Source organism: Panthera leo, chromosome D4 (assembly GCF_018350215.1).
Source record: "Panthera leo isolate Ple1 chromosome D4, P.leo_Ple1_pat1.1, whole genome shotgun sequence".
Lineage (NCBI taxonomy): Eukaryota > Metazoa > Chordata > Mammalia > Carnivora > Felidae > Panthera > Panthera leo.
The window spans coordinates 27,496,278-27,523,580 of NC_056691.1; positions in this window are offsets into that span (position 1 = coordinate 27,496,278).

Sequence of the window (27,303 nt, forward strand, 5' to 3'; positions counted from 1 at the left end):
CTTAATTGCATAATATACGCACAGACATAACCTGAGGAGATGAAGGTCATGGGAGCCAAAGTTCTGCTACCACCACCTTCTTGTGATGTCATGTGTTGGCAAGGAGAATGGAATTCAAAGTAGTACAGAGCAGAATTCAAATCATGTTTGTACAAGGCACTAAGTCTGACTCAAGTTTGGAAACATAGGATAAATTAGAATCTGTCTTTTCCTCAAAGTCTTACCTAGAGGGGAAGACAGGTTTCTTTTCAAATAATTGCAATACCGTGAGCTATACGCAACATCCACAACCAACGTTAACAATTTGGTGGTTGTATTTTCATAGGATATTTTTGTCTCTTGAGTTTCACAACTTGGCAAATATTTATGACTATAAAGTGTTTTCCTTTGTTTTGTTTTGTTTTGCAGCAAGGCATTAGCCAAAATTTGTGCAAAATGGGATTACATCCAAGGAAGCCCCAACCTCCATCACCCCCATGCCTTCGCTCATGGCACTGACTCTGACCTCCCATCCCAATTTTAACTTTCGCCACCTGACTTGGAATATTTACTCCCTTCAATTATAGCACTGACCTGATATTTCAAGGCAGAAGAACAGATTATGAGACCAACTTGAAACTCATTAGTTCCCTCTGCAGCACCCATGGCACATTCTCCATTCTCTCCACCCAGCCATCCTTTCTCCTGTGTCACTTGTTTCACTCAGTTGTACGTGTGGTAAGGGAGTGAGGAACAGGGGGCATTTTATTCATTCTGGAATCTTCTCTTAGTCTCCCACCCCAGCCCTATCACAGATCTACAGTGAAGCCATTCAATAAAAGTATAGTGAAAAACAAACAAAGAAACAGACGGACAAAAAGGAACCAAGTTAAGCCTTTGGTGGTAGACAGGAGTTGACATTTGTTACCCACGCCTTTTTTTCATGCAGAGGAGCAAAGTGAGTGGCTAAATCATAAGACAAGAGTGAGCCTCAGAAGATTAGGGAAGAGAAATAGAGTTGAAGAAAATTTCCTGTGATTCCAATGCAAAAAGAATTCAGTATTATCCTGAAATGCCCCATGAGATACAGAACTGGTGACAGGTGAGTGAAGCCATGGCACACTTCCAAGAAAACCCAGCATTTGAAGCAGACACGGAGATCACTCGGCACCATGTCTAGCCTTTGATGGCATTCTCGCGCCATTTATGGCTGTTTGCGCACTGGTTCGCGTACTCCAGAAGCAACCAATGGTTCCGAAACTCAAGAGAAGCAACGATGACAAAGAAGCAAAGGCTCTAGCAACCCTCAGAGTAGGTACGTAAGCAGATCCTCAGTCACCAGGAATTTGTTGTCATCCATTGTGGGAGGACGCTTCCCAGATCACCAGTGGTAAGTGGATTCCTTTAGGCTAAAAGCCTGTGGTTCACCCATCCTAGAACCTCAACCTCAGCTCCTCCCACCTGCACCTCCATAGGCTGTTCTCCTTCTGGAAGGCAGAATCCTGGCTTCCCAAAGATGTCCACATCCCAATCTTGGGCGCCGTGAAATACTAGACTACATGGTGAGGTGGCATTTAGGTTGCTAATCACCTGACCTTACAGCAGGGAATTATCCAGGTGGGCCCGTGGTGATCAGAAGAACCCACAAAAGTGGAAGAGAAGGCAGAGAGAGTCAGAGGAGATGTGAGGATAGAAGCATGCTCAGAGTGGTGCCTTAATGCAAAAGACTCCACCCACCACTTCTGGCTTTGAAGATGGAGGAAGGGCAAGAGTCAAGGAAAAGCTGGGGAAGGCAGGGCAACATGCTCTTTTGAGTCTCCAGAAAAGAACGCAGCCCTGTCCACATCTTGATTTTAGGTCAGTGAGCCTGGTGTCACACTTCTAGCCTACAGAACTGTGAAGTAACACATTTGTGTGGTTTTAAGCTGCTAAATTTGTGGTAATTTGTTACAGTATCCATGGAAAATGATTAACTGTGCAATTGAGGCAACCCCCAAGGTGTGCTGACTGTTCTGGAAAGCCCACAGGCTGCGTTGTGGGTAAGCAGCCCTCGGCTTGGATCTTTCTGCATGCAGAAGGACTGAGTGACAGATTCTCCAGGATGTCATGGGGAAAAGGTCGCTGTAACTTTCTGCTCATAGAGCCTCCGAATTGTTCCATTAGAGACAAATCCCCAAGTCCTAGTCTGTTGCAGAGGTTAAAACCTGAGATCCTCTGGGCCAAATTCAGCAGTCAGACTCTTGACTGCATAGAGAATTTGGGGGAAAACTTTGAATTAATTGCAAACATTCAAAGATTCCACTTAGGTGTCAGTATTTCTGGCTTTTCTTGGAAAAAGTTTTAGAAAATGTTGTCACATTTGCATCCTTAAGGGTGGAATAGCGGCTGACCTCTTAGAGCATGCTCATTCTGGTTGTCTCCACTGCCACCACTCTACTGTCTCACACCCTCTCCATGTGACCCTATTATGTGGCCTTTCAGGCGTCGAGTGTTCAACCCCTCATACTCTGCCTGTATATGACATACATTTCAGAAGTAGCTTACGTAGGGTAAAGCATTAAAGGGAATCTAGCCAGCTTCATGCTTTCCCCACGTGTGATAGCAAAGACTGCCTTCTTCATTTCAGAAGAAAAATTACAAATCTCAGAGATGAAAACGTTTTGGCCCATCCCTCCATTTTCTCCAAGCTCTTAGCCCAGATACTGGCATTGGTGCCTGTAGGGAATTTCCAAGCCCACACAGCGTTCTGATTTTGATCAGCTAAACCTTTGCCCCTTTAAGGACTTATCTAAACTTGACTTCAGCTAAGGAGAGAATTTTCAAAAGGATGGAAATCAAGCTAGATCCCTTTCAAGATGGCAGATGATGAGCCCCAGCAAAACGCTAAATGGTCCGCTAGCATTTTCATATACGCAGGGCCAAGGTTTGGAGAAATCCCTGTGCACTTTTATTAGATTAACAACATGTAAGCTCTGACATCAGCCGCAACATGATCTGGTATTGCAAAATGCACTTCGGAATCCTAATGCGTTAATTGTTATGCTTGGCTTTATTACCAACATATCTTTTTACTCATATCTGAATGCCAGTGGTTAGGGGCCAAAATTTTTGGAAAAGTGATACCTTACAAGCTCACACTTGCAATGGTTCTGAACAGCGATGGAAGGTCATAGATATGGGATCGAAAGAAAAGAGTCGGCTCACAAAAGGGTTAGTGTCCTGAGCGGCTTGACAGGAATGCACCTTTGCCGTCACAGGCTCTGGTGTTCAGCACACAATATACTGAATAATCAGCTATAGATGGGCGGGGATAGGCCCGGCTGGACTCCTGACATGGCCTCTGTGGGCGTGATGGATGTGGAGAAATCCAACCCTTCCCAGGGGGGTCAGGTACCATCAAGACAAAGAGGGCAAACAACTTGGTCCTGGAAAAGAACTGCCTTTTTTTTTTTTTTTTTTTTTTTCTATTTGTTGCCAAAAAGTTACAGTATCCAGCCATTCTCTATTAAGTTGGAAATCTATGCAATGAAGGAAAAATGAAACCAACGTGAAACCCCAAATAGAAACATTCCCTGGATAACATAGGTTTAAATTGTGCAAAGTTTTAAAGAGACAGAGAGAGAAAGAGAAAGGGAGAAATGTAAACAATAGACAAATAGATGATAGATAGATGATAGATAGATAGGTAGATAGATAGGTAGAAAGATGACAGATATTTTAGAAAGGGCATTTTCTTCCCAGGCAGAATCCAAAACATCTGCTCTCTGGATTAGAGAGAGAAACTAAGTCTGTGAAAAAATAAGGTGTCTCAAATCTATCCTTTGGAGCCGGGAGATAAAAAAACAAGGGAGGGGAGGATGAGCCTCCCCCAGGGCTAGGCCGAGCAGACAGAGGAAGAGAAAACAAAACAAAACAAAAAACCCAGAGAGCATGGTGCCTGCTGTCCCAACTAGAAACATCTCACAAAATATTTCTTTGGCCTTTGTCTCCTTGTTTTCCACATCTCTGAGCAGTGATTCTAATTGGATCTGGATTTATATGAGCTTTGATAAAATACATACTGCTACCCTGTCTTCCCCTCTCCCCCAAACCAGGCCCCAAGGAGTTTGGAGAAATATCTATAAATTTTCTTAATTGCCGGACGGTTTTTCCACTTCTAGGCAACTGGCTTCCCTTCACAGTAATGTCAGAATCTGACCTATGACATCGGGTGCTCGTATGTGATCACTACCAAATGTTAAAGGGGCCTTCCATTTCCCTTGTTTTTCTTCATGGCCTTGGAGCAGGTCTGCTTTTTAGTGCTGGTCTACATGGGTGGAAATACGCCAGTTCATAAGGGAACCCGGGGGAGGGATGGCCGTGTGCACCTGCTGTGTGCCAGGCAAGGTTCTGAGCTTTGCCTTGCTTTGTGACCAGTCCTGTCAATCTTGTTTAGACAAATAAAGAACCCAGGGAAATTAAATAACTTGATAATTCTGAGCCAGTACGTGGCAACGCTGGGATTTCAAACCCGATGCTACCTGCCTCGAAACATTTACATATCTACAAAGCCTTGGGATGTGGAAGACTTCTCCTCACTCTTACCCCCGATAAAAACTTCTCGAAAGATACTCTGATGGTGGCTCTTTTTTGAACCTCTTATCCCTCACATTACCCTAGTCCTAGAGAATTCCCACTCAGAGAATTGCATATGATAGCGAGAGCTTTGCAGAAGTCATTATCAACACGCCTCAGCTCAAAATTAATTTCCACTTTCAAACCCAGATGACATCTCAGCGGCAGACTGACAGGACAGGAGGCAAGGGTTACCATATAATTTAGGTGACTTGGGTCACTCTACCAGCCCCCCACTCCCCACCCCACAGCCACCAATTGGTTCACATGGCTGAAGACAGATGGCTCTTTTTAAATAAGTAAAATTTGGATTGTGCCAGGTTTATGGGAAATTATTGGAAGCAGAGTTGTTTCTGGGGGACCCGTTCACTGGGCATCAGGACCGTCAGCGTAAACCGAAGACAGAAGACCAGGAGATTAGAGGGAGAAAGGGATTCTCAGGCAACCACCTATCCTTTCCCTCCTTTCTCCCGGCAATCTTTTGCCTGATTTCACACTTTCGAGATCATGGTGTGCATTTTGATTCCAGAGATCCTACTTTGTGTGTTTATGCAAAAAGATAGGGCGGCAACCTGTAAAGGTCATGGGCTAAGGAATTAGGAGGCCTGGTTTCAAATTACTGTACCACATTGAAATACCGTGTGGTTTTGAGCTAATTACCTAACCCTTCTGAGACCTTTGTAAAACCAGTGGCTCTAAGCCTTATTGAGACAAAGTAAATAACACAGTGCCAGGCTTATAGCAAGCATCTAAAAAATACTTTTCTCCTGAATCTTCTCTGTCTTTGCTTTTTCAGGAATGCCCTGATCACGAGAGGTTTCTCTCTTTTCCTTCAAGCCTCAGACATTTTCAAGATCCCTTAATTCAGCAGTGGTGTTGAAGATGGAAATCCTTTATGCCGCTTGTGATCTGTGTAATCCTGAAGATACTGCGTAATTTCTTTGAGATCTCTTTTTTAGCTATAAATTGGTGGTAATAACTGGGATGTAGTTTATTTCTAACCCAACAGACACTTAGTACTTTCTTCTTTACAAACAGAACTTAGATTTTTGGCTTCAGATAACTAGCAGAGATCTCTCAGTCTCAGGGAAGATCCACGCCCAATGGACAAATTCTAACTGACCTAAGATAGCAGTAAAAAGCAGTTCTCCTTCAGCAGTGAGTGCTCTGGGGTGGGCATAAATAACAAAGATTTCTGACCAAAAAAATGGAAAGGGGAGTCTTAGAGCCTCAGGAGGAGAAAGACATTTGTCTGTTGCTTCCCACTTGGGCTGCTGGTGGTGGACATGATGCCTACCTAACTGGCAGCCATCTTGAATCCATGAGGCGACAGTCACAAGGATGAAGCCAATGTGCTAAATATGGCAGACAGGATGGCTAGAAAGAGCTTGAAGGTAATGTTGGTAACATTCTGGAATTGCCGAATGAGTCCTTGGAACTCATCTATCTATCTTGATACTTCCTATCATATGATGATTAATGCTTAAGCTACTCCAGTCAAATGTTCTCTTACCTGCAACCAGAAGTGTTACTGATTTTACGATGTCTGCTTCTTAGAACTTCTCTGAGAATTATGGGTAACATATGTAAAGCATCTAGAAAGGGCCTGTCATTTAGTAAACACGTGCTAATCATACAGTTTAGGTTTGTTATAGTTGTTAATATACAGGCCCCCTAGGGAAGCAGTGAGGAACTTGTCAGATAGAAGCTTCCGTTAAGCACGTGTTACAGAGGAAATTCATACATTGCATCGAACCTTTTTTTTTTTTTAAATGTTTATTTATTTTTGAGACAGAGAGAGACAGAGCATGAACGGGGGAGGGGCAGAGAGAGAGGGAGACACAGAATCGGAAGCAGGCTCCAGGCTCTGAGCCATCAGCCCAGAGCCCGACGCAGGGCTCGAACTCATGGGCCCGCGAGATCGTGACCTGAGTTGAAGTCGGACGCCCAACCGACTGAGCCACCCAGGCGCCCCGCATCGAACCTTTAAGTGTGCCTTTAAATCCAATTTCAGTGAGATTCCATGAGATTTTACCAATAGGCATAAAAAAAATCGTAAAATGAATTGGATCTGAAGATCTTGCAACTCAGATCAAAAGTATTAGGTAAACGGTTCTCATTACTGAGGGTTAGATAATGTTTCTTAACTGTAACTAAAGCTCTTCTTCAAAGTTCTTCTGTTCTCCTCCCTTGGCTGTGAGTTCAGTAGACTTTTTTTTTGAATTTCAAATCTATCTGTGTCACACTGACTGGACAAACAGCTTGCAAGAAAAGCAAGATCAGAACTGAGTCTAAACTGCCATTTGTTGATTGCTCCTGTATTGTAAGTTGTCAAGAATGTAGAAAGCAACAACAACAGCAACAACCCTGAAAATGCTAAGTGTGGCAGAAAGTGATTCATTCATAAATTCCATCAACATTAGGAAGGTCCTGTCCTTACGGGGCTTACAGACAGCCTAGCAGGGAAAGACACATGAACAAGGAAGTGCAAAAAGTTATTGAAATTGCCAAAACAGTAGGGATAGCGACGATGAAATCAGCACAATTATCGGATCACTGCCATCGATGGTTGTAGTGACAGTGCACTTCACACACCAGGCATTGTCCTAACTTCTTTACAAGCACTGTCTGTCTCTTGTGACCTTTATAATTCCTTGTGGTCAGTCCCGTTGTGACGTCTATTTTAAAGATAAGCACATTGAAACCCAACACACGCACCTGGTTTGTGCAGGAGCTACAAATCACATCCAGATCTTCCTAATTGCAAGCCTCGTGGTCCTCACTAAGCTATGGTAAAGGTTTGAACGGGGTAAATGGGGGTTGAAATGGAGGAAGTAGTTAATTCTGCTGGGGGTGTTGGGTGGCATGGCTGAGTTGGGGCAAACTGAGAGGAATGATGAGGAAAGGCTTCAAAGAAGAGGTGACCCTCCACAGACACTCCCCTTTATGGAAAAAGACTTTCTAGAAGAAAATGTATGCTGCACGGTTCTTCAACATATTTTCCGATATGAAAGAGGTGAACAAAACGAAACAAAGATGGAGGCAGGATAGTATCTAAATTGGCCCAGGCTGCCCTGGAAAACTGCACATTCCCATGCAGTTGGGACTTCAGGGACCTAGGGAAATGGTTAGAGTTGTTTATTCTGCCTGAGTCCTTGAAGTCTCATGAATAAAAGGTTTTCTGTGAATATAAAATATGGTGATTGTCTACATTAGGCCAGAGGAACATTCTTTTCAAGGAGAAGGGGGAAAATCTAAACATATTTATTTAGCATACGAAAGTGGGTATTCATGCCAAAAATAATTCAATATGGTAGAAACCTACTTGGGCAGGGTCTGTACTAACACCGCAGATGTGACATGAAGATTTGGTGGCTGTGATTCATGCCAGCCAGTTCCCCCCACACCTATATTGGCCTCGGAGACCCTCCTCCTATCTGCCCCTGACTTGTTCAATGGCCTTAGGCCCAATGGTATAGTTTTTAACACTCCATGTGATCTGTAGGATTTTGCCATCCAATTTCAGCAATTAAGTACTTCGACTCAGCTAAATTCTGGCCGACACTGTGAAATATAAGAGGTAAAATAAATTAAGCGTCCGCTGACTTTTAGATTCAAATATCAAATTTTAACACCATCAATTTTTAATTACTTCAAGAATTTCATTACCTAGTGGAGATTCTATTTCTAGTAGATGAGGACTTGAAAGTAATACTTTTTCATCCTTTTAAAAAGCATATGCAACAATTTATATGCCTGCCTTATTTGAGTTCCTGACAAAACGTACCCCAAATGATTTAGAACTGTCCGACTCCTCCAAAAATAACTTTAAATTATCTCCCTTACAAACATTTTTACATTATAGAACAATTTCAGCCAGTGTTAAAACTGCTAATATCTCACAACTGTTTTGTAATACATGCACATCAGTTTGTATAGGTTTAATGATGGCAAATACATTTTTTTCCCCTCAATGGCTAATAAAGAAAAATAAAAACAAGAACACTAACACTCAACTAGTCGCAGTGAACTTTTTTCTGATCCAGGAATAAGCTAAGTTCTTTTATTCTTTTTAAAAAAAAATTTTTTTTATTATGTTTCTTTATTTTTGAGAGGAAGAGAAAGACAAAGCACGAGTTGGGGAGAGGCAGAGAGAGGGAGACACAGAATCTGAAGCAGGCTCCAGGCTCAGGGCTGTCAGCACAGAGCCCGACGCGGGGCTTGAACCCACGAGCCGCGAGATCATGACCCGAGCTGAAGCTGAACGCTCAACAGACTGAGCCACCCAGGTGCCCCTAAGTTCTTTTATTCTTGAGGTCTCTGCACTTATTTCTCTTCCTTCCTCCCTCACTTCCCTCCCTCCCTTTCTCCCTTCCTCCCTTCCTCCCTTCTTCCCTTCCTTCCTTCTTTCTTTTAAATATTCTTCTCATAAATATTTGTTTGGTTGGGGTCCTTTTTGTCTTTCATATCTCACTCAGGTCAAATGTCAGATGTTTCCATTTCAGAAAAGGAGACCACCATGCAGTCCATTCGATTATGTAGACCCCAAACCCAAGAGGGTCTTTACCTATTTTCCTTGTCCCTCCATATCTGAGGCATCAACCTGTCCTGTTGGCTCCATCTCTCAGCTTCATCTGGAATTTGGCCATGTCGTGTCAGTTTCACTGCAAATTCTAGTGTAGACTGCCATCTTCTTTCAGCCTCTTCCTGTGGCAACTTAGCCTGCCATTACTAATACAGAAACCGGAGCCTTGAAAGAAAATGTTGTTATGATAAAACTTAAAATAGATGGTGTTGACTCGGTCAAAAAAATAGTTGGAAGAGAAAGATGGAGACCCAGTTTAGGCAGTAACAACACCTTCGGTAAAATTGCTGCCTGTGATAACTTGGAAGGCAGATGACAGGTTTCTGAGCCTATTGAAAACAAGACTGTCTTAGAAAGAATGTTATGGTGTGTTGCCTTCTGTTACATTTGCTGTTTTATATAAAGTCACAAGAAATAGGTGAGGAGAGAAAAGAATCAGCCAATTTGCAATTAACAGTGAAAGGTCTTGGAGAGTTGGAAAAACCACTCGCTTCTGGACTCCAAAAAGCAGGAAATAAGACTAAAAGGCCTTCCTGTGACAGAAGCTCAGTAAGAACGCCAGGCTTGCAATGAAAATTATGTTAAGGGTGTTACTACCTATGTAAGTTAAGTCTTGATTCAGAGGGACTGACGGTAGATTGAGAGAGGAGGTCTGGCAGATAAGGCACGTATAAAATAATGTCTGTGAAAGAACTCTGCGTCACAGCAGATCGATTGGAGGCTTTCTGAGTGTTTGAAGAAATTATATTGCCAAGAAACCCCATGAGACCTGTTGGAGCCATGAAACAACCCTTGGGCCCCTAAACTTGTAGGGGTAGGAAGCTACTGAGAATGTTACAGTTCTCAAGGAGAGAACAGTCTCCACTTCCTGCAAGTTGGCAAGTGTCCATGAAGGGAAATTTACAAGGAAGAACTCTGGGCTTTCTGGAGAGAAACTGACAAAGGAGTTCCTTCCACTGGCAGAATCACAGTCAAATCACTATCAGGACAATGAATCTACCTTTTTAATGCCCACCCTGCAAGATTCCATCATTGCCATGGACCAGTGTGGCTGTGTGTTTCCCATGTTTTCCTTTTCTGAGTTTGGTTAGTAGTTGTCCTGCCTCTGCCCCACCATTGCATTTTATGACAGTGTGCTGGGTTGGAGGAGCAAATACTTTGGTATTTGGTTTATAGAGTAAGGCACCAAGACTGGGTCTATTGGAGAGAACTGCACATCACCCAGAGATCGTGGATGTTGAGCTGCATGCAGTGAGTGGATGGGACATTTGGATATCTCCATTGAAGAAAGGGTAAGCTTGTTCTTCGTATGAGAAGAAAGGAGCATGTGGATTTTTGTTGGTCTGGAAGGCTGTCTCAGGACCTTTGCTGTTCCCCTTTGACTTGGATGACCTTTCTCAGTTCTTTTAATATATCTCTTAATACCGTCTATATTAAGTCTACCTCTCTCTTGCATTCAGACTTCAGCTTAAAAGTTGACTCTTCAGTGACGGCTTTCCTCATCACCAAAGCTAAGTGGTCCCCTCCCAGGAACTTTCCAACTCATTATTCTATTTTATTTTCTTAGTGGCACTTACTATTATCTGCAATTATTTTATTTATTCTGTCCTTTCCTTGCTTATTGCATATTTCCTTTAACTAGAAGGCGAGATCTTATCTGAATTCAATGTCTGTTCACTGCTGAATTCCTAGAGTTTAGCATAGTGACCTGGAGACCCACATCATTGGCTGAATGAATGAATGAGGCCAAATCACATAAGAAACAAGATCCTTTTCCTACCACTTGTGAGGCAGTTTTCCCAATCAGATATCCAAGACCATGCAATTCTTTTTGTTACACCTGATTCTGTTTTATCTGCATAAACCTTCACTTGAACGGTATTTGCAATATTCTACAGAGTAATGGCCAGAGGTTCTTTCAGTTGACCAGGTTTTTGGGGCATCAAGTAGACATAGCATCGAGAGGCTATTTCTAGTTCTTGTCGTTTTAAATTTTTCCCCAAATTGCCTATTCAGTAGCTGATAGTTCCTTGGTAGTCTAGCAAGTGGTCTGTAGGCTGTTCAGCAGCTTAAGAAAACAAAAATATAATATCCCTGTTCAAAACATTTTTGCCCACCCTTTTACTGTTAACTTATAAGTCATTTTGTTTTAGATGCATCTTTTATAAGAATAAATAAACATAGTTGAAGTGTGTTGGTTGAGCCACCCTGATAATATCTTGTGTGTTTGTTTTTAATGGGGTTATTTAATCTATTCACATTCATTTTTCGAAGAGACACCTCAGTCTTTTGGAGGTTTTCCCTCAATTTTATGTGCTTTGGTAAACTTCCTTGATAAAACCCTATGTGTTTATTCTATTAGCTGTTAACTTTTACCTAAAAGTACACTATAAATTTTTGTGATTTAAATTATAAAGAGCATTTATCCTTTCGGGTATATAGCCAGGAGTGGAACTGCTAAATCACATGGCCAATTGTCCACAGTGCCGGAATCATTTCACATTCCTACCAGCAATGTCTGAAGATTCCCATTTCTCCACAAGTTGCCAACACTTGTTATTTCTTGTTTTTTTTTTTGTTTTTTTTTTTTAACTCTAGCCATCTCATTGTGGTTTTAATTTGCATTTACTTAGTAACTGATGATGTTGAGAATCTTTTCATGTGTTTTTTGGCCCTTCCTATATCTTTTATGAAGAAATCTGTGCTCAAGTCCCTTGCCCATTTTAAAAATTGGATTGTTTGTCTTTGGTTGTTAAATTAGAAGAGTTCTTGATATATTCTGGACACACCTTGCACCTAGATGTGCAAATATTTTCTCCATTCTTTTAAATTTCTTGATGTTATCATTTGTAGCACAAAAGTTCTAAATTTTAATTAAGTTCAGCGACTCCAATTTTTTTTTTGTTGCTTGTGCTTTTGGTATCGCATCTGAGAATCCATTGCCAAATCCAAGATCACCTTATGTCTTCTTCTAAGAGTTTGAAAACAGATACTCAAACAAATCCCATATACGTGCATCTTCATAGCAGCACTATTCACAATAGCCAAAACATGGAAACAGTCCAAATGTCTAGCGATGCACAAATGGATAAAGAAAATGTGGTGTATACATTCAATAGAATATTAGTCATAAAAAGGAATGATGTGCTGGGGCGCCTGGGTGGCTCAGTCGGTTGGGCGTCTGACTTCGGCTCAGGTCACGATCTCGCGGTCCGTGAGTTCGAGCCCCGCGTCGGGCTCTGTGCTGACTGCTCAGAGCCTGGAGCCCGTTTCAGATTCTGTGTCTCCCTCTCTCTCTGCCCCTCCCCCGTTCGTGCTCTGTCTCTCTCTGTCTCAAAAATAAATAAATGTTAAAAAGGAATGATGTGCTGATACACGTTACAACATGGGTAAAATCATTCTGTGTGAGAAGACAAACACAAAAAGTGTGGTATGATTCCATTTATGTGAAATGCCCAGAATAGATAAATCCATTGAGAGAATGAAAGCTGGTGGTTTCTGGGGCCTGGGTGTAAGGGAATGGAGGGCAACTTCTTAGTGGGTGTGAGGTTTTCTTTTGGGGTATGAAAATGTTTTGGAACTAGGTAGAAGTGGTTGCACAAGACTGTGGATGTACTAAATGCCACTGACTTGTTCACCTTAAGATGATTAGTTTGGGGGGAACTGAGTGGCTCAATTGGTTAAACATCTGGCTCTTGATTTCGGCTCAGGTCATGATCTCATGGGTCCTGAGTTCGACCCCTGAATCAGGTTCTGTGCTGGCAGTGTAGAGCCTGCTTGGGATTCTCTCTCTCCCTCTCTCTCTGCTCCTCCCCTATTTGTGCTCTATCTCTCTCTCTCAAAATAAAAAAACTTAAAAAAAATTTTTTTAATGATTAATTTTATGTTCTCTGAATTTCACCTCAAAAAAACTGTAGAGACCAAAATACAATCTCTTCATTTCCTTTCTGACATATAATAAATTTGATATACTTTTCTTTTTTCCCTGAATTTCCTATTCCTACTTTTTACTGGCATTTCGAATTTGGGGCACAGATTATTAATTTTTTTAACATTACATTAATAATCTTCTGTTTTAAGATTTACTGTTTATATGTGCATTATGCTTCATCTCTACACTAACTATAATTCTCTAGACTAATTTTTGTAGATTTTTAAATTTCATTGTTCATTAGTATTTGAAGGAAATACTATTTCTTCCTCACACTTAAATACATTGCAGTGTTTCTCTGAGCAATTTTTGAAGTGTATATGTATGAAATTCTTTCTGAGACCTATTATTCCTAAGGATGCCTTTCAGTTCCTTTTGCTTACGAATGATTGTTTGGTTAGGTATAAAACTTTAGGACATGCAGGAAAATGGAGTGGATATACTTTTCCCTACTACTCTGGCAGAACAGAACAGAACAGAACAACTAAGTAATCAAGAACATAATATTTTAATGCAATATTTAAAAACTCAAAATTAATGCAGAAATCCATGAGGCACAAAATATCAAAAATTTAAATAAAAACAGGACCTGTCAGGGCCAAGATTAGGGTGAGGTGACTCATGCAAATGAAGCATTGGGCGCCTCCATTTTTGTGTGTCATTTTCGTGACATTTCTGCATCATGATGGATTTTCATTCATCATTATAATTATTATTATCATTTTACACTAAAATGTTGTTTCTCTTAATTACCGAATTTTCTGGTGTTCCGTTAAATTTTGCCTTTAAGGGTCCAGTCACCTCATCTATTCCTGAGTCTGATTAGAACATAACTTTTTATTCTCAAAATTCCCTAAGTTTTTTTCTGAAAGAACAGTTCTCAAATCTGGCTTCACATTAGAATCTAACATTATTAGATAAAATCTAATAGCCAGGCCCACCCTCGGGCTGGTTAAGTTAGATTCCTTATGAGTGAAGGTTGGGCATCAGGATTTTAAAAAGCTTTCTGGAGGATTCTAATATGCTGCTAAGGTTGAGAGATGCTGCCTTATTTTCTTATGCCCCTGAAGTACGGTGATGAGGAGACTGACCACCTAGTCTGAGTGAGTGAATTTGGCTGGTGGTTTTGATTTTCTAAGCAAATTGTGTAACATGTTGGATACTCAGATTTCTATATCATGGTGTTGTCCTCAAAATCCAGAGAAAAGACACATGTACACCCTAAGCACACTGCCTGGATCTTAGCAAACCATGAATGTTGGCCAGTAAGATGTTGCTGGTACTGAAGATGGAAAAAGAAAGAAGAAACAGCCATGATTTGTTATTGTCAAAAAGAATTTTGCCAGCCTATATTTTCTCTGAAATGTAAACATTTTCCTAGGATATGTCTAGGCGTCAGTCTCTTTTTATCTGTTTCGGCTTATATTCAGGGCTCATCTGCTCTACTATCACAAACGCTTCTTCAGTTTAATAAATTTTCTTCTATCATATCTTTGGTTATTTTCTTTCTATCTGCTTTTTCTCCTCCTGGTAATATTCAAAGTTCTCTTTCCTGTTGAGTCCATGCTTCTTTCTCTTTCTAAGTTCTGAGAGGACTTTTAAATTTATTTATTTGTTTTTATTTTTATTTTTTTTTTATTTAAAAAAAATTTTTTTTAACGTTTATTTATTTTTGAGACAGAGAGAGACAGAGCACGAACGGGGGAGGGTCAGAGAGAGAGGGAGACACAGAATCTGAAACAGGCTCCAGGCTCTGAGCAGTCAGCACAGAGCCCGATGCGGGGGCTCGAACTCACATACCGTGAGATCATGACCTGAGCCGAAGTCGGACGCTTAACCGACTGAGCCACCCAGGCGCCCCTATTTATTTGTTTTTAATATCAAAACACATATGCATAGTTTTACAAGTCAAAAGCTATAAGCTTTTTATTAAAAAATGACAGTACCAGTACTTACTCTCTCCAGAAGCCACTTTAAAGTCTTATCTTGGCGACCCTGGGTGGCTCAGTCAGTTAAGCAGCCAACTTCAGCTCAGGTCATGATCTCGCAGTTTGTGGGTTTGAGCCCCGCATTGGGCTTTATGCTGACAGCTCAGAGCCTGGAGCCTCCTTTGGATTCTGTGTCTCCCTCTCTCTCTGTTCCTCCCCCACTCGGTTCTCTCTCTCTATCTCTCTCTCTCAAAAATAAATAACCTTAAAAATGTTTTTAAAAAGTCATATTTTTTTCTGCTATGACTTTACTATTTCTGAATAGCATGTTACAGAACTTTCAAAGTTTTACTCTATTTTCAAATATGTAACACATTCACTTTGTTCCAAAGTTAAAACACAAGATTTTCTTACAGAAGTTTCTTTCTTAGGCAGAAGTTTCTCTCCTATTCCACTTCCATCGGCCCATTACCACTACCACTACCACTACCCATAATATTTAACTACTTTCATTGTGTTTTGTGTAACCTTTTAGAGTTTTGTCATGCAAATAAAAAATAGGTACCATATTGTATTTTCTTCTAGAAAATGTTCTTTTTCTTTTTTTTAAATTTTTTTTAACGTTTATTTATTTTTGAGACAGAGACAAAGCATGAACGGGAGAGGGTCAGAGAGAGAGGGAGACACAGAATCTGAAACAGGCTCCAGGCTCTGAGCTGTCAGCACAGAGCCTGACGCAGGGCTCGAAGTCACGGACTGCGAGATCATGACCTGAGCCAAAGTCGGCCGCCCAACCGACTGAGCCACCCAGGCGCCCCGAAAATGTTCTTTTTCTTAAATTAAAAAAATCTTCTTTCATTTTATTTTATTTATTTTATTTTATTTTTTAATATAATTTATTGTCAAATTGGTTTCCATACAACACCCAGTGCTCATCCCAACATGTGCCCTCCTCTCTGCCCATCACCCACTTTCCCCTTTCCCCTAGTCCCCATCTATCCTTGGTTTGTTCTCAGTCCTTAATAGTCTCTTATGGTTTGCCTCCCTCTTTCCGTAAACTTTCTTTTCCCCCTTGCCCTCCCCCATGGTCTTCTGTTACATTTCTCAAGATCCACATATGAGTGAAAACATATGGTATCTGTCTTTCTCTGCCTGGCTTATTTCACTAAGCATAATACCCTCTAGTTCCATCCACATTGCTGCAAATGGCCAGATTTCATTCTTTCTCATTGCCAAGTAGTACTCCATTGTATATATAAACCACATCTTTTTTATCCATTAGTCAGTTGATGGACATTTAGGCTCTTTCCATCATTTGGCTATTGTTGAAAGTGCTGCTATAAACATTGGGGTACATGTGCCCCTAGGCATCAGCCCTCCTGTATCCCTTGGGTAAATTCCTAGCAGTGCTATTGCTGGGTCATAGGGTAGATCTATTTTTAATTTTTTGAGGAACCTCCATACCGTTTTCAGAGTGGCTGCACCAGTTTGCATTCCCACCAACAGTGCAAGAGAGTTTCTGTTTCTCCACATCCTCACCAGCATCTATAGTCTCTTGATTTGTTCATTTTAGCCACTATGACTGGCGTGAGGTGATATCTCATTGTAGTTTTGATTTGTATTTTATCTTCTTTCATTTTAGGCAGACAGAGAGAGACCATGACTGGGGAGAAGGGCAGAGGGAGAGAGAGACTCTTAAGCGGGCTGTATGCTCAACACAGAATCCCACACGGAGCTTGATCCCATGATCCTGGGATTTTGACCTGAGCCAAATTCAAGAGTTGGATGTTCAACCGACTGAGCCACCCAGGCACCCTTAGAAAATTTTCTTAAAGTGGGTTTGTGCATCACTGGTTTTCTTTGCTGCAATATACTCTTAGCTTCTCACTGCCATTACTTGGTCTTTAAATTTATATAAAGAGATACTTACATATGAATATATATATTTATATATTTATATTTATTTATAATATATATGGATTTTAAATCCATATATATTGATATATATTTATAGGTATCGAAATATACATCCATAATTTAAAGTCTACCATTCTCTCATATTGAATTTTCCCTTTTGCTGATTGCCTATTCTCTGCTGAATAGTTTCCTAAATCCTATAAAAAGTATGAAATACAGGCTTTTTTGAGCTCATTTGCTGACATATTTCACATAGTAGTTCTATTTCTTGAGAGGACCTTGTTTCTGACTCCTTAGAACCTTAAAAGACATTTTAAATTTCTGTGCCTTTTAGCAAATCTGGTCATTTTTTTCCATTTGCTCCTTCTGGCAGAGGAAATTTGTATTTCAGCTCTCTGGAAAAACTAAGGAAGATTTTCTTAGGCAACGAGTGGCTTAGGTAAAGAGAAAAAGCAAAGATGAGATTTTTCTCTAACTTTATTTTGCTAAAAACTGCACCCTGGAATTGCCTGGAATTGCCTGCTTGCAGACATCAGGGCAAGTGGGAGAAGCATGTTCATGGGCTCCTTACTCCAAGTGGCACTCGGTGCCTGACAGGATGAAACTGTTCCTCAAATGATGTGCCCCAGGGTGTCCTTAGCACCGGCACGTAGAGACTGGGGGCTTCTTCTTGGCAAAATGCATCTTTTCCTGCAGACTTAGTCGACTTTGTCTTCAACCTGCCTCACTTGCACTATATCTTATAGAAATTCCTCAGGATTTCTATTCTCTGTGACATTCTTCAATCATTTCTTGTACACACGTTTTCCTCTGTTTTCACGTTGCTTTGGCAGTTCCAAGGGGGACCTGAAGGTGAGGGATTGGTAAGTGTGTGCATTCCACAAGCTTCATTGAGATCCCAGAGTTACTTTCTTACTTTTCCTCTACCCAGAAATGGATGATATAGTTATAATATGCAAGGTAAAAATGTGATGTTCTACTTTGACACTATGGAGGGCAGCTGTGATCCCCACAAAAAGTCCTCTGATGACCACATTGTGGGCAGAAGATGGGGCTCTACTTGGTTATATTATTTATAATTAATTACTTATTCCATTAGGCAGATTCCTAGAATTTCTGGGTGGAAGAAAAGTAAGAAAGCGAAGGAAATGAAGCATGGGGATGTTATGGAACTTACTCTAAGTCTGCTGGGGTTGGGGTTCAGACAGCGTTGCCTGGTTCTAGGACCCACGCTTTTATCCATCCAAGGGAGCAAGTATAATAATAAGCTCCTTTTTGGAGGTGTGGGAATTGAGACCCAGAGGCGATAAGTAAATTGCTCAATATAAGTTATGAAATTGGTGCTTGAGCCTTGGTCTGACTTCAGTGCTATATAAGGCAAATTCTAGATGCTCAAAATCAGACAATCTTAGAATTACCTAGAAGCAGCTTTAGAGATTACATTATTTCAAAGCATCGTCCCTCATTTTACAGATAATCTGTAATCGCTCAAATCACTCACCTGAACCAATCAGGAACCGGTTCTATGCAGCAAGGCAACTGTACCTATCAACGGGGAGCTATTGTTTGAAATACTATTTCTATTAAAAAGAAATAACAGCAACAAGATAAAGGATCCAGTTCTTGATGGCAACACAGCTCTTCATAGTAAATTCAAGTGCCTCATTGTTTCTCTGCAACAAGAAGACAACTTGGGAAAGGATTCTGTAGACACTGAGACCATTGTAGAGGGCAGCGGGACCCAGAGGTTTTCATGAGAGTGCAAATGCCCTTGGAGATCAAAGCAAATTGTCTTCTGAGAGGCGTCCGGTGGGCCATCCTCTGAAAATTGACCCACTGTTCAGCATGGCTCCTTCCAAGACGCTGAATTGGAGACAGCTGGTGCCTGGAACGTACCTTGTATGTCACCTTCTGATCTCTGTTTGAAGGCCAACTGTATGTGATTAAGCGTAACAGACACAGAACTTGTGTTAAGCTCAGGATGTAACTTGTCGCATGAATAGCGATTGACTTGAAAATTGAATGAATGGATTGAGTTTCTTCTCTCTCTTTTTAAGAGAGATTAAACCCTCTGGATCTAGTCAAATAAGTCTTGCTGTTTTTGAGAAGGATATTCTTGAGATATATAGTACTTTGGGGGTGTTAATTGCAACTTGAGTAGGAAGAAATTTTTACCGGAACTAATGGCAAAAACTGGCTCCGACTGAAGACGTGTTTTGGTCTTTTAGCATTTCCCTTATTCTAGCCACATAAGTCCCCCCCATCCCCCACCCTAAGCTCTTGCTGGTTCTTAAACCTACGTACACAGGGGAATAGCCTAGTGAATTTAAAACAAAAAGAAAGGAAAGAAGAGAAGAGGAGAGAAGAGAGAAAAGAAGAGAAAGGAAAAGAAAGGAAAGGAAAGGAAAGGAAAAGAAAGAAAAGAAAAGAAAAGTAAAGAAAAGAAAAGAAAAGAAAAGAAAAGAAAAGAAAAGATTGATGCCATTAGTTCTGGCCAACAGATTCTAATTTAAATGATATGGAGTGTGGTGTGAGAATAGGGATATTCAAAAGCACCCCAAAGCGATTCTAATCCACAGCAAAGTTTGAGAACCACTGGGACTACTTTAAGACCCTTCTCTCTGAGGAGGCACCAGCTGCAAGCAGGTTTTACACCAATATGTTTGCCGAATATAAACACTGCAGTGCAAACTCTTGCACCCAAGAACCCTGAGCTGCTTGTGGACAATCTTTGGAAAAGTTTGAATTTGTAAACTGATAATACATATAATTCCACAGGCTCCATATGGTTCCTGTTATCCTGAGCGAACTATACACATTTGCCTTGCCCCTGGACGAAAAGATAAATAACAGATGTGGGTAATTTTTATCATACTTGTACTGAAAAATAATAGAAAAATAAGAAAGGAAGGGGGCAGAGAGAGAGAGAGAGAAAGAAAACACATGAAAATAAAACTCAGATTCATCATTGCAAGCTACATCTTTGGATTTTTAAGATCCATTTATAAAATAGACCAGAAGGAACTGTGTCACATAAATTCTCCATTTCTAAGGGAGGCTGTCTCTACAGTGACAAGAACCAATATTAAAAATTTTGGTGTTGGGCGCCTGGGTGGTTCAGTCGGTTAAGTGTCCAACTTCGGCTCAGGTCATGATCTTGTGGTTCATGAGTTCCAGCCTCGCATTGGTCTCTGTGCTGACAGCTCAGAGCCTGGAGCCTGCTTCCGATTCTGTGTCTCCCTCTCTCTCTGTGCCTCCCCCGTTCATGCTCTGTCTCTCTCTGTCTCAAAAATAAATAAATGTTAAAAAAAGAAATTAAAAAAAAAAAGAAAATTAATTATTTTGTTTTGTCTCCTTTGGACCCAATATTAACAAAACCATGGGGATGAATTCTTTGGCAGTGTGTTCCCTTCTTTTAATCTTATGTTTGTAAGATTCATCCATATTGATGTGTGTGGTTGAAGTTCATTAACATTGATTGATGTACGATGGTCTATGGTATGACTACATCTCAGTTTAACTAATCTATTGTCCATGGTCATTTGTGTTGTTTCTAGCTTTTGCTATTTTGGATAAAGCTACTGTGAACATTCTTGTTATGATTTTGGATACACATATACAAGAAGGTCTCTGGTATAGATACTTAATGGAATGCTGAGCCGTAGGGATGTGTATATTCCCTATAGACACGCCTACATGCATATATAGGGCCAACGGGCATGTGAATATCCACGTGCACATACCCTATGTGAAAATCCCATTTAAACTCTTTTGAAAGTGGTTGAACCAGATCATACTGCCACTTGCACTGTATCAGAGTTCCCGTTGCTTCCTGTCCTCAACACTTGGTATTGTCTGCCTTTCTCAATGTTTGCCAATCTGGGACGCGAGAAGTGATATTTCACTGGGCTTTAATGTGTATTTCCCTTAGTAACGAGATCAGATGCGTCCTATTCCCACGGGCTGTTCACGTTCCCTCTTCTACGAAATTCCTGTTTACATCTTTTCCTATTTTTCTAGCTTGGCCTATTATTTATTCATATAAATTTATATAAATTTTATATTCTGGATATTAGGTCTTTCTCAGCGGTCGATGCAATGGACGTCTTCTCTCTCAGTTTTTGACTTCTTTCTGTCATTTTCTTATGGTCACTTTTTGATTGACAGATATTTACAAATATATTCTAATAATACATCAGTTTTCCCGTATGCCTTCTAACATGTGCATTTTATTTGAGAAATACTTTTCTTTATATTGTCTTCTAAAGTTACCACAGTTTTACCTTTTAAAACTGTCTTTAAAATACCTGGCACTGAGTTCTGAGTATGTTTTGAGGCAGAGTCCAATTTAATCTTTTTTCCACATTAATTGAATCAATTGTGTAACATTATTTATTGAAAAGTCCATCCTTTTCCTCACTGAACTGTAATGCTGATTCTGTCATAAATTGAAATTTTCCTCCTTTCTTTCTTTCTTTCTTTCTTTCTTTCTTTCTTTCTTTCTTTTTCTTTCTTTTATTCCTTTCTTTCTCTTTTTTCTTTCTTTCCTTCTTTCATTTCTTTCTCTCTCTGTCTCTTTCTCTTTTTTTTTTTTGCCTTGCTTTCTCCTTAAGACTCCAATATTTGCAATAATCTGAACTTTGGCTTTTTATCTTGTTTCAGTCTTTCATAATTGGGTGTTTTGTTCTAATGGTTTTGAAAATATCTTTTATGAGGTTAAGAAATATTCTATTTTCCGTTTGAGATTTTCTCATAGATGGATGCTAACCTTTATCAATTTGACTCTATTACAGCTCTCTCGAGGTGATTGTGTGGTTTTTTTTTTTTCTTTTAATGTGTTAGGAGGTTTTATCCTTCTGGTTGGTATTTTCAAATAAGTTTTATTGAGATGTATTTTATATAGAATAGAATTCAGCCCTTTAAATTATGCAATTGAGTAAATTTTGGTAAATGTGTGCACTTTTCCAGCACCCCAGACAGTTCCCTCATGCCCCTTTGCAGTCAGTACCCACCCTTACTGAGCTCCAGTGAAACCACTCATTTGCTTTGTTACTGTAGTTTTTCCTTTACTTTGATTAGTGTTTGAGTGTTAAGCCAACTTTGTATTTTCTAGGTTAACTTGGCCACGATAGTTTTTATAAACAGGTTTACTAATAATTGGCCTGTACTAGGCTCACTTGTAGTATCCTTGACTGATTGGTATTATGATTATACAGTGACCATAAAGCAAGTTGGGAAAAGTTTCTTCTTTCTATAGGAATACCTTATGTGTTATTAGAATTATTTGTTCTTTGAATACTTTGCTAATGTTATTGTAAAACTGGTTAATCCTAGAGATTTTTGACTGAAGATTTTGAAATGATTCAGTTTTTTAAATTGTAAATCCTATTTCTGTTAAGTCTAGTTTATTTTTCTAGAAATTTCTTCTTTCATTAAAACTTTCAAATTTGCTAGTTTAAAGATGATCTGATCATTTCTTATTACCTTTTTAAGACTTATTTTTTCTTTTAGAGCAGTTAACAGCAAAATAGAGAAGAAGGTGCAGACATTTTCCATTTATTCCCTGCCCCAATACATGCATAGCCTCCCACATCATCAACATCCTGATCCGGAGTGGTACACTGATGAACCTATATTGACACATCATTATCACCCAAAGTATATGGTTTACATTAGGGTTCACTCTTGATAGTGTACATTCTGTGGATTTGGACAAACGCATAATGACACGTATCCATCATTTTAGTATCATACGGTTTTACTGCCCTGAAAGTCTTCTGTGTTCTGCCTATTCATCTCCTCTTTACTTCTGTCCTTGGTAACTACTGAACTTTTTACTGTCTCCATAGTTTTATCTTCTCCAGAAAGCCATTTAGCTGGAATCATAGAGTATTTAGCCTTTTCAGGTTGGCTTCTTCCACTTAGTAATAATATGCATTTAAGGTTCTCCCATGTCTTTTCATGGCTTGATTGCTTATTTCTTTTTAGCAATGAATAATATTCCCCTGTACCACCGTTTATCCATTCACCTGCTGAAAAAAAATCTTAGTGGCTTCTAAGTTTTGGAAATCATGAATATAGCTACTATAAATATCCATATGTAGGCTTTTATGTGTGGACATACATTTTTCACTTCTTTGAGTAAATACCATACAGCATGATTGCTGGATCATGCTAACACTTATCATAGATTAGAGTATGTTTAGTTTTGTAAGTAACCACTCACCTGTCTTCCGAAATGGCTCTAGCATGTTTGTATTCGCACCAACAGTGGATGAGAGGTTCTGTTGCTCCATATCTTCACCAGCATTTGGTGTTGTCAGTGTTCTGGGTTTTGGCCACCCTAACAGTTGTTGTAGTGGTATCTCATGGTCAATTTCCATTTCTCTGATGACATACGATGTGGAACATGTGTTCATATACTTATTTGCCATCTGTATATTTTCTTTGGTGAGATGCCTCTTAAGATCTTTGGCTCATTTTTTAATTGGGTTGTTTATTTACTTATTGTTCAGTTTTAAGAGTTCTTTGTGTATTTTAAACAATAATTCTTTATCAGATATATCTTTTGCAAATATTTCCTCCCTGTCTGTGGGTTGCTTTTTTTATTCTCTTGACAATGTTTTCCATAAGGCAGAACTTTTGAATCTTAAAGAAGTCCAGCTGGGGGGCGCCTGGGTGGCTCAGTCAGTTAAGCGGCCAACTTCAGCTCAGGTCACGATCTCACGGTCCGTGAGTTCGAGCCCCGCATCTGGCTCTGTGCTGACAGCTCAGAGCCTGGAGCCTGTTTCAGATTCTGTGTCTCCCTCTCTCTCTGCCCCTCCCCTGTTCATGCTCTGTCTCTCTCTGTCTCAAAAATAAATAAACGTTAAAAAAAAAATTAAAAAAAAAAAAAAAGAAGTCCAGCTTATCAATTATTTCTTTCATGGATCATGCCTTATCGCCTTTTAAATTTCAGCAGAATATGAAGTTATGTTTCTTTTTCTATCCTCCTTCTCCCCAAATATGGGGTTTTTTTGATTATTTATTTTTAATTTAAATTAATTGTGGTTAGAGACAATATTTTATATGGCTTGCATCATTTTATCTATATTGAGAATTTGTTTATGGCCCATAATATGGTCTACCTTGGTGATTGTTTCCTGAACCTTTAAAAGAATGTATTTTCCACTATTGTTGAATGGAATGTTCTATAAATGTCAAGTATGATAAGTTAGTTGATACTGTTGTTCAGGTCTTTCATTTATTACTGATTTTTTTATCTACTTCCTCTATCAATTAGTGAAAAAGAGGTATTGACATCTCTAATTATAACTGTGAATTTATCTGTTTCTACTTGCAATTTTGGTTGGTGTTAGCATGATATACCTTTTTCTCCACCCATTTTCCTTTAACTAGTGTATGTTTATATTCACATAAATAAGATATGTGTATTGTATTCTATTGTATATAATGCTATATGTTGAATGCAACATGTGTCCTGGGTCTTGCATTTTTATCCAATCTGATAATCTTTGCTTTTTTAATTAAGGTATTTAGAGCATTTACATTTCATGTGGTTATTAGTATGAGTTAAATTTATCTACCATTTTGCAATTTGATTTCTATTTTTCCTATTCTTTGTTCCCCGTTTCCTCATTTTTACTCTTTTCCTCATTTTTTGCCTACTTTTGTAGTGAGTGTATTTTTTATTCCATTTTATATTTTTGTTGACTTATTAGTTATAATTCTTTGTTTTGATATTTTAGTGGTTGCTTTCAGGCTTATAATATGCATTTCTAAGTCATCACAGTCTATCTTGTAGTGATGTTATATTATGTCATGTACAGTATAAGGACTCTATCATAATAGACTTTTACTTCTCCCCTCCCAGTAATTGTGTTGTGATTGTCATACATTTTACTTCCACATATGTTATAAACATCATATGACTTTGCAGTTATTTTTGTTTAAACAGTCAACGATATTTTAATGAGATTTGAATAAGAAAATATACTGTATTGTATACTTACCTACATAATTATAATTTCTGGCTCTCTTCATTCCTTTTGTGTAGATCTATATTTCCATCTGGTATCATTTTCCTTCTCCTTGACCGTGCTGCTGAATAATATTTTGTGTATTTGAAAAAGTCTTTAGTTTCTTCACTTTCAAAAATATTTTTGTTAGGTATTGAATTCTATGTTGACAATTTTTGATTTCGTAACTTTTAAGATATTATTCTACTGTCTTCTTGGGTGTATTATTTCCAGTGAAAATCTTTTAAGAATTTTTCTTTTCACTGATTTTATGAGTGATTTTATTATGACATATGCTGGTGTGGTTTTCTTCATGTTTCTTTTGCTTGAGGTTCATTAAGATTCTTGGATCTTAATCCAAGATTAAGTTTATAGTTTTATATAGTTTATGGGTTTATATTTTTTTTATTTATTTGGAGAAATTCTAAACATTATTTCTTCAAAAATATTCTCCATCCCTTCTCCTTTGGATATTCCTTGTTATATTAGGCCACTTGGTGATCTCACACCCTACCGATACTTTGTTCATTGTTTTTGGATTTTTTTATTTTGTTTTGCTCTAAGTAATTTTTTTTCCTTCCTGTTTTACTTTAGATAGTATCTCTTTTGCTATGTTTCAAGTTTACCAACGTTATCTTTTGCAATGTATAATCTTTTGGTTGATTTTTCTCCTTATTATGGCTCACATTTTTCTTGCTTCTTTGCATGCCTGGTGATTTTTGATTGGATGCCAGACAATGAATTTTACATTTTTGGGGTGCTGGATACTTTTGCATCACTTTAAATATTCCTGATATTTCTCCTAGGGTGTTGTTGAGATATTTGGAGACAGTTGATTCTTTTAGGTTTTGATTTTAAGATTTGTTAGGAGGCACCAGGGCAGTGTTTAATGTTAACTACCCCCACTTCTGAATATTCTACCCCAAACTAGATGAATTATGATGTTTTCTTTCTGGGGGTGGCAGCAAGCACCACTGCCAGCCTTCTGTGGGTAGAAGGCACTGTTCTCTCTGAGTCTTTTGGGAGGATCTTTCCACAACCATAAGTAGTTCTCTCACTACTCTGTTTACATGAAGGGAAATCTCTACCAGTCTCTGGAGTTCTCTCTCTGTTCAGCTACGTTCTTTGGTATGCTGTCCAACAAACTCCAGCCACCTTGGTCTATCCAGATTTTTAGTTTTGGTTCCTCAACTTGGAGGCTCTCTTGCACTCCCCATCCCCATGCTACAGATGAAATCTCTTGCAAGGCAGAAACCCTAGACCTTATCTGATTTCCCCCCTGTCTCTCAGGGATCCCTGCCTTTTGTTGCTTAATGCCAGTGTGTTGAAAACCATTGTTTTGTGTATTTTTTTTTCTGTTGCATTTGTTTGTGGTTTCAAGTGGTTGTGTAGATCCCGTTTCTGCTACTCCATCTTAGCTGAAGGTAGAAGCCCAATCCTCTATTCTTTTTTTTTAAATGAACTTTTTGTTCAATCTCGCCAGGGGTTTGTCAGTTTTATTAGTTTTTTCAAATAACCCACTTTTGTGTTTTTCAACTTTCCTACGACATAGTTGTCTATTCACACATTTGTTATTTGTGTGTTGGTTTTGTATGTTATTAATTTCTAGTCATTTTCATTATCTCTTTTTTGCTTGGCCACGCAGCTTTATGTACATAAAGCATAAACTGTAGAGACTCCTACTCATATTAGCCCCTGGGCAGAATATTCACACAGCAGACAGTGGTATCCCAGCTTGAGTAACTCAGGGGGCTCTTGTCTGGCATTCAGCTTAAGAAGGCTCTTCTACAAGTTTGGGGAAATTTCTTACAGAGCAAGAAATAAAGCTCAGTATCATGATGCTAATCAAGCATTATCACCCCTGCAGAAGTCAAGAAACATAAAAACTCTACATATCAAAGGCCCACTCACTTGGCAAAGGACTGTGGTATGGCAAGGTGTTCATGGCAATTGGGTCATGGTCAGTCACAAGTAGGAGTCCAGGGCTGGATCCAGCTTAGACTCAAGAATGGGAGCTGGTGAATTTACACGGAAAGCATAAGGAACCCTACACTCTACTGTGTCCTATGTCAGGGGAGGCACACAGACAATCATTGCTTCAGGAATTTGGAAGATTGAGAATTGGACCATCAGAGGCAAGGGTGATCAAGAAAGTCTTCATGATGTGGATAGCAATATTTTTGAAACTGTATAGAACTGAATGGACCATTTGTTAACTGAATATTTGAACTTCTTTAGGAACGCTTCGTAACAAAATAGCTCCTATTCTCACTGCTATGAGCATCTATACTGTTTTCCTCAGAAGTTTTGGATTCTTTTTCAGAGACCTCT